Source organism: Dipodomys ordii, unplaced genomic scaffold (genome assembly GCF_000151885.1).
Source record: "Dipodomys ordii isolate 6190 unplaced genomic scaffold, Dord_2.0 Scaffold67, whole genome shotgun sequence".
NCBI classification, from domain to species: domain Eukaryota; kingdom Metazoa; phylum Chordata; class Mammalia; order Rodentia; family Heteromyidae; genus Dipodomys; species Dipodomys ordii.
In genome coordinates, this window is record NW_012267283.1 from 670,423 (window position 1) to 677,128 (window position 6,706).

Here is a 6,706-nt window from a genome sequence, read left to right on the forward strand (position 1 = left end):
AAACAAGTAGTCAGCTAGAGTGAGGATTCAGAAAGAATTTAGAGGCGAAGGCTTGTTTCTTCTCCCCAAAGAACTGTTATGGCAGAGACCCTGGCTGCTTCCTTCTTCCTGCAATGACTGTTCCTTCTGATGCTTCCACCCCGCCCCGTCCCCGTCAGCGCATGGCCACTGCTTCTCACCGCTGTGTCTGTTTCTCTCAGAAAACACCCCCTCTTCTGACTTCTCCTTTAGTCTTCTTCACACTCCAGAGTCTGGGCCATGTGCCAGCACACATGGTATTTTTAGCTCAGTGTTCTGAAGCCACAGGAATTGGGGATCCCACTGCACATACCAGCAAAATATGAGCTTGGTTTCTGCCGAAGAGCGGGTGCTTGTGCACGGGGCACTGTGGGACACACCTCATGTAGGCAGCTTTTTTTGGTCCAAACTTGCGCTTCTCCCATACGATCAGGGACCACAAGTGGATGGTGGATGGTGGTGTTGGGCTTTTCCCTGTCCCTGGGCAGAAGGGGGGGTAAGAGGGAGGAGGCTGTAACCTGAAGCCCCCATCCCACTGGACCTCAGAGATAGTAGCTGGAAGTGAGGCCTGAAAGCTTCAGATGGCAGGAGTTCTTGGGAAAGGATTTAGGTAGAAACTATTGACATGCCGGTATGCATTTCTGTGAAATCTCTGGAAAATTTAGCAATCTCTAGCTGGTATTTCCTATTAGCCTATTCTTGTTATTATTTAAAAAGAGTTTTTCAGGAGAGATGCAAGCTGATAGTGGCAGCATCAAGAATTTACATGGTGGAATTTCACAAGCCCTGAGCAAGGGGAGGGAACCAGGTGAACTATATTGTTGTTAACAAATCTGGAGTCCAGGTCTACCAAAGACACTGATAAGACAGCCTAGAGTCTGAAATAGGTCTAAGTTCACTACTGTCCATTTGTATTAAAGGTGAGATCTTGAGTATTGTGTGGGAAGAATGTGAAAAACATGAAAGGGCTGAGGCTTGTGGCTCACACTTAGTAATCCTAGCTACTGGGAAGGCTGAGACCTGAGAATCGCAGTTGGAAGCCAGTCTGGTCAGGCTTCCTTCCAATTAACCACCAAAAACGCTGGAAGTGAAGCTGTGGCTCAACTGGTAGAATTCTAGCCTTGAGAAAAAGCTCAAGGACTTCACCCAGGCCCTGAGTTCAAGCCCAGGACTGGCAACAAAGGGTATGGAAAGGGATGGTGTGGTAACATGAAAGACATGGCATGTGTGCCCTTCCTTTGAGCACAGAGTTTTGCCCACCTGTAGGAGAGTCCAGTGAGGAGAGGTTACCATGTTGGCAGACCACTTGGGGGGTTCTGGAAACATTTATCTTCCAGATAGGATTTGCTAAATAGGACCTTGTAAGGCTAGAAGTCTGGCCATTGGTATGTCTGATCCTGACCAGTCCCTATTTGAATCCACGTCAGTTCTTTCCTTCTGTAGTGCATTCTCCACATAGCACTTTTCTCTACTTGAAATTGAAGTGCCTGGGGCTGGGAAGGTGGCTCAGTGGTAGAGCGCTTGCCTTGCATGCCTGAGGCCCTGGGTTCAATTCCTCAGCACCACATAAGCAAAAAGAAAAAAGCCGGAATGGTGCTGTGGCTCAAGTGGTAGAGCACTAGCCTTGAGCTGAAGAGCTGAGGGACAGCACCCAGGCCCAGAGTTCAGGTCCCATGACCGGACCCCCCCCCCAAAAAAAAAGAAATTGAAATGCCTCCCTGTTTAATACACACACAGACACACATACACACACAGACACAGACACACACACGTTTATTGGTGGTGCTAGGGCTCAAAGTCAGAGTCAGTGATCACAATAATGTTTGTAACTCACATGACTAAAGGGCATATTTTAAAAAATAGAATATATTGATGGGTGCTGTTGGCTTATGCCTGTAATCTTGACTACCCAGGAGACTGAGCTCTGAGGATTGCAGGATTTTTTGTTGTTGTTGTTGTTTGGTTGGTTGTTTATGCAGTCCTGGGACTTGAACTCTGGCCCTGGGTGCTGTTCCTGGGCTCCTTTTGCTCAAGGCTAGCACTCTACCACTTGAGTCGCAGTGTACTTACGGCTTTTTCTGAGTCTCACAGACTTGCCTGCCTCGGCTGGCTTCAAACCTCGAACCTCAGATCTCAGCCTCCTGAGTAGCTGGGATTATAGGCCACCAGCACCTGGCTTAAGGATCACAGTTTGTAGTGGCCTAGACTAGAAAGGCCCTGAGACTCTTGTCTCCAATTAATCACCAAAAAGCTGGAAGTAGAATTGTGATTCAAGTGGTAGAGCAACAAGCCTTGAGTAAAAAAGCCATGTGAGTATGAGCGGCCCTGAGTTTAAGCCCCAGTCCATCCTCTTCCCCCCACACCCACATATATACCTTATAAGATATAGGCATGGCCTACAAAATCCTACCATGTCGTGGGAGAGAGAATAAAGTATAAGTATTGTGTTGAGTTATGTGGTTCAGATAGATGGATAGAATAGACTTCGGCGTTTAATATGCCTGGACCCTTGGGCTCCATAACTCCCCACATTTCACTGATTTCCAGGTGATACATAAGCTTTTGATTCTCAGGCCTGATTGAGATATTTCTACTATTTCTGGATAAAAATGAAAACTGTGATTGTCTTCAGTTTTCTCCCTCATGTCTATTACGGGCTTAGTATGTCTGTTCTTTTGTGGAGCTTTGTCCCTACTATTTGTTTGTTTTTCTGGGAGTTTTGGGGGAGGTCAGAATCAATAAGTGGTCTAGGTCTATTATTCCCCTGGCAGTTGGCGAAATATTGGCCACAATTTATGGGCACTGTCTGTCATTTTCTTTTCTGTCAAAGCTTATTGTCTATCGATCTCTACTAGTCTTAGATGAATTGCCTTATGTCAGGATGTCCTTTCTGTTATCAATCCCTGATATTGTGCTGAGATTTATAATAAACAGTCATTCAATGTGGGTGACATTCATGATACAACAGTCAGCTGTTGATTAGGTATATTCATTGCCTGTTCCTTTCATCACACAGATTTCCTTCTACAATATTGTCTTGGGTAGAATGAAAACCCTACCTCAAGATCTAAAATTAATTTTCCATTATACATTTGGGCCTTAGAACAGTCACAATACTCCCTCTTCCTCCCTAGGGAGACCTATTTTGAAATTGATGATTTCCGATAAAAATCACAGACAGTGGGAGAGTAAGAAAAGTCCCCAGCCATGCTCCTAATTAGTCAACTGAATTCTGGATGCAGATTCCAATGTGCTTATTTAATAATACAATTAGCCCGAGAAACATGCCCTCTAATGAACACCTCTGTGCATATGCTATGCAAATTTGTGCTGCATATTTTCCCTTTCCTTTGCATACTTTTAAAGTGTTTATCTCCTTGTGACAGTAAGAGCTGCAGGAAGGTATCATGTAGGAGTCTATGTGTATAACTTTTTAAGATCTGTTGGTTTGACTGCTGCATGTTTCTTAGTAGGAACTGCCTACTTTCCTAGGTGCCCTAATATGGTAAAAATGCCCGTGGCAGGGTCACACCCTGGCAAGAGACCCAGGTCTACTCTTATACCACAGGACTCTACACACCAGTATCAAGAAGATCTGGGGGAGAGGGTATCACACAGTTATGGGGAATGGGTAGTCTACGTCTAGCAATTTTCTTGCTCTGGGAACACATTCAGAGACAAGATTGGAGGCTTGCCATAGAGATTTCTAGAATGATTAGCTAACTTATATGGCCAGTCTTACTCAGGAATTGGAGAGGATCTCTTCATTGTGAGGCTACCAAGTCTGAGTGGACTTGACCTGGGGTTCTCACAAACCACAGCCTGACTGTTGCCTCCAGCTGTTACTGGAAGTATGACTGTTGAACGTGCGTCAAGTACTGAGGGCCTCTATTTTCCTGTCAATTCCTTGAGACAAAAACACATCTGCCTTGCATGGTTTTCTGTGGGGAATAGATAAGATAGTGTAAGTCTTTACCAAATAGATGGCGTTGTGTCCAGGAGGATTTTTAGTTACTGAGCAGGTTTCCTAGGCTTCCTCAGTACCAGGCTGATATTATTTTTTTGTGGTTATTTTCTCAGCTAGTTTCTGCTTAGTGTTTGGTAGGTATGAGTTATCTCTGCTGGGTAACAAATGTGGAAGTTATGTCTTTCTTCCTATTTATACTTATAAATTTATTGATGTCTGTTTTCTATTCTCAGGGTTGTTATCATTTCAAAGTAGCATTTATTATCTGGACATGCTAGCTCAAGCTTATAATCCTAGTTACTCGAGATGTGGAGGTTAAGAGGCCAATGGTAGATTGGGAGGCTTATGGTTCAAGGCCATACTGGAGGAAAAATGTTTTTGAAACTCCATGTCAACCAATTAAAAACAACCATCAATAACAAAAATAAAACAAAACTGAGTATACTTGGTCATTCCAGTCACCCCAAGAATGAGCTACTTGCACTCACCTGAAGGGAATAGATTTGTTCATGTCTTTCCACGAGGGAAATTCTGGAGTCTTCTCCAACAGAATTGACCTCTTTTGGTTGACATTATCAACCACCTGGCTGTGTTAAATGATCTCTCAGTGAACATGTTCACCGTAGTTACACAAAAGAACAGTGGTGAGCAACATTGAGTCTCTTGGAAGCTCCTTTGGCAGGCAGGTAATGGGTCTAATCCATATCCCCCAAATTGCACAGATGAAAATTGAATCCATAATTTCTTTGCTTTCAAATGAATTAGGTTTAGTCTCATCGTACTGCAATTGCTTTGAGCTGGATAGGGTTGTAGAGGTATCCTTGCCATCTAATTATTTATTTGTTTGTTTGTGTGTGTGTGTATGTGTATGTGTTGGTACTGGGGCTTGAACTTAAGGCCTGGGCATTGTACCTGAGCTCTTTTGCTCAAAGCTAGCTCTCTACCACTTGAGCTACAGTTCCACTTCTAGCTTTTTGTAGTTAATTGGAGATAAGGGTCTCATGAAATTTTTCTGCCTGGGCTGGCTTTGAACTGCAATCCTCAGACTCAGTCTCCTGAGTAGCTAGGATTACAGGCGTGAGCTATCAGCACCCAGCTATTTATTGTTTTGACAGAGGTTTATGGGAAAGTCCACTGAGATATGACTGAGTCTAACTGACTATTGGAATAAAATTGAATAATAGCTGGTACAGAGGACTGAAAGATATTAGAGGGTCACAGAGGATGGAACCCATGTGTAGCATCATCTGTAACTTCATGGCCAGTGGCACCAAGACTTCTTCCACAGGGCAGAAATGGTCTTTCTGCAGGGCAGAGGAGAGAGTTGAAATCTCCATGTATATTGGAAGTGGGTGCTTGAAATGAAGAAGACAGACAGACTCTTCACTCTTGTGGTCTGCAGGCAGGTAGACCTCTTTCTCCCTCATTTTTAGAGATTTTACCAGAGAGTTGCCAAGGCCAGAGACCTCCAGATTTCAGGGAAAGTAGATCTTCTCACCGAAGAGTCTACATAAGTCTCAGGTTGTTCACCCTTAAGGGTGATGGGCTCCAGACACTGGCGAGCAAGAGGCCTTTGGAACCTACCAGGGAGTTTCCCTGGCCAGAAACTCACATTTATCCCAAGTGCAAGAGCTACCGAAGGTCCTGGTATGAAAAGGAAGGCATTCCTCCACATCTCTCTGTGTGGGTCACCATTTTGTCAAGGATAGTTGGAGCTAGGGGCTGGTAAAAGAACTTACCGAGAAGGAAAATAGAAGCAGCAAAGGTGTATTAGGATACCATTAAAGGGAAATGGAAGGCAGCTAGATGGAGGGGTCCAACACAGTGAGGTTCACTGTGACCTTCATACCTACAACTAAGGCATGTTGATTATATTCAGCCCCATTATTGACTCATCTCACTCCCCTTCTCCCCGGTCTCTCCCTCTTTCCTAACGGTTTTTCTTCTGCTTTCACATCACTTTAGAATTTAGATTCTGCAACTGAGGGCAAACATGTGATTCTTGTCTATCTGAGTCTGGCTTATTTCACTTGATACAGTAATCTGCAGTTCCTCCCAGTTACCTGCAAATGACATAATTTAGCTCTTCTTTATAGCTGAATAATACACCACTGTAAATTTATGCCACATTTTATTTATTCATCTATTGATGGGCACTTAGGCTGATTCCATAACTTGGCTCTTGTGGCTCATGCTACAGTGAGCATGGGTGTACAGATGCCTCTGTTGTTTGTGTGCTGACTTTGATTTCCAGATAGATACCCAGCAATACTAGAGCTAGGCGGGATGGTAATTCCAGTTTTAGTCTTCTGAGGAACCTTCATACTGATTTCCATAGTGGCTAAAATAATTTCATTCCCAGCAATACTATGTAAGGGTTTGTTTTTCCTCATGTCCTTGCCAGCATTTGTTTGTGTCTATTTCATTTGACTGAAATATTCTCTGGTCCTAAACATAGTTAACTTAGCCTTCAGCTCCTAATGTTATCTCTTTAGAGATAAAGTATTTCCTATCCTATCACATTATCTTTTTTTTTTTAATAAGAAATTGACCCTGTGATTTTATTGTCTTCATAACTGCAGAAGTTGGAGCTTAGACCTTGGAATTTTGTCTTCATAACAAAAGTTGCAATTTAGGGGCTGGGAAGGTGGCTCAGTGGTAGAGCACTTGCCTTGCATGCATGAGGCCCTGGGTTCGATTCCTCAGCACCACATAAGCAAA

General features: G+C 43.6%; 1 protein-coding gene across 1 annotated transcript in view; it reads left to right on the forward strand.

The window, feature by feature from the left end:
• Window positions 1-6,706, forward strand: part of Susd1 (sushi domain containing 1) — a 98,092-nt gene that overhangs the window by 24,957 nt on the left and 66,429 nt on the right. The gene's annotated exons all lie outside the window — the stretch shown is intronic.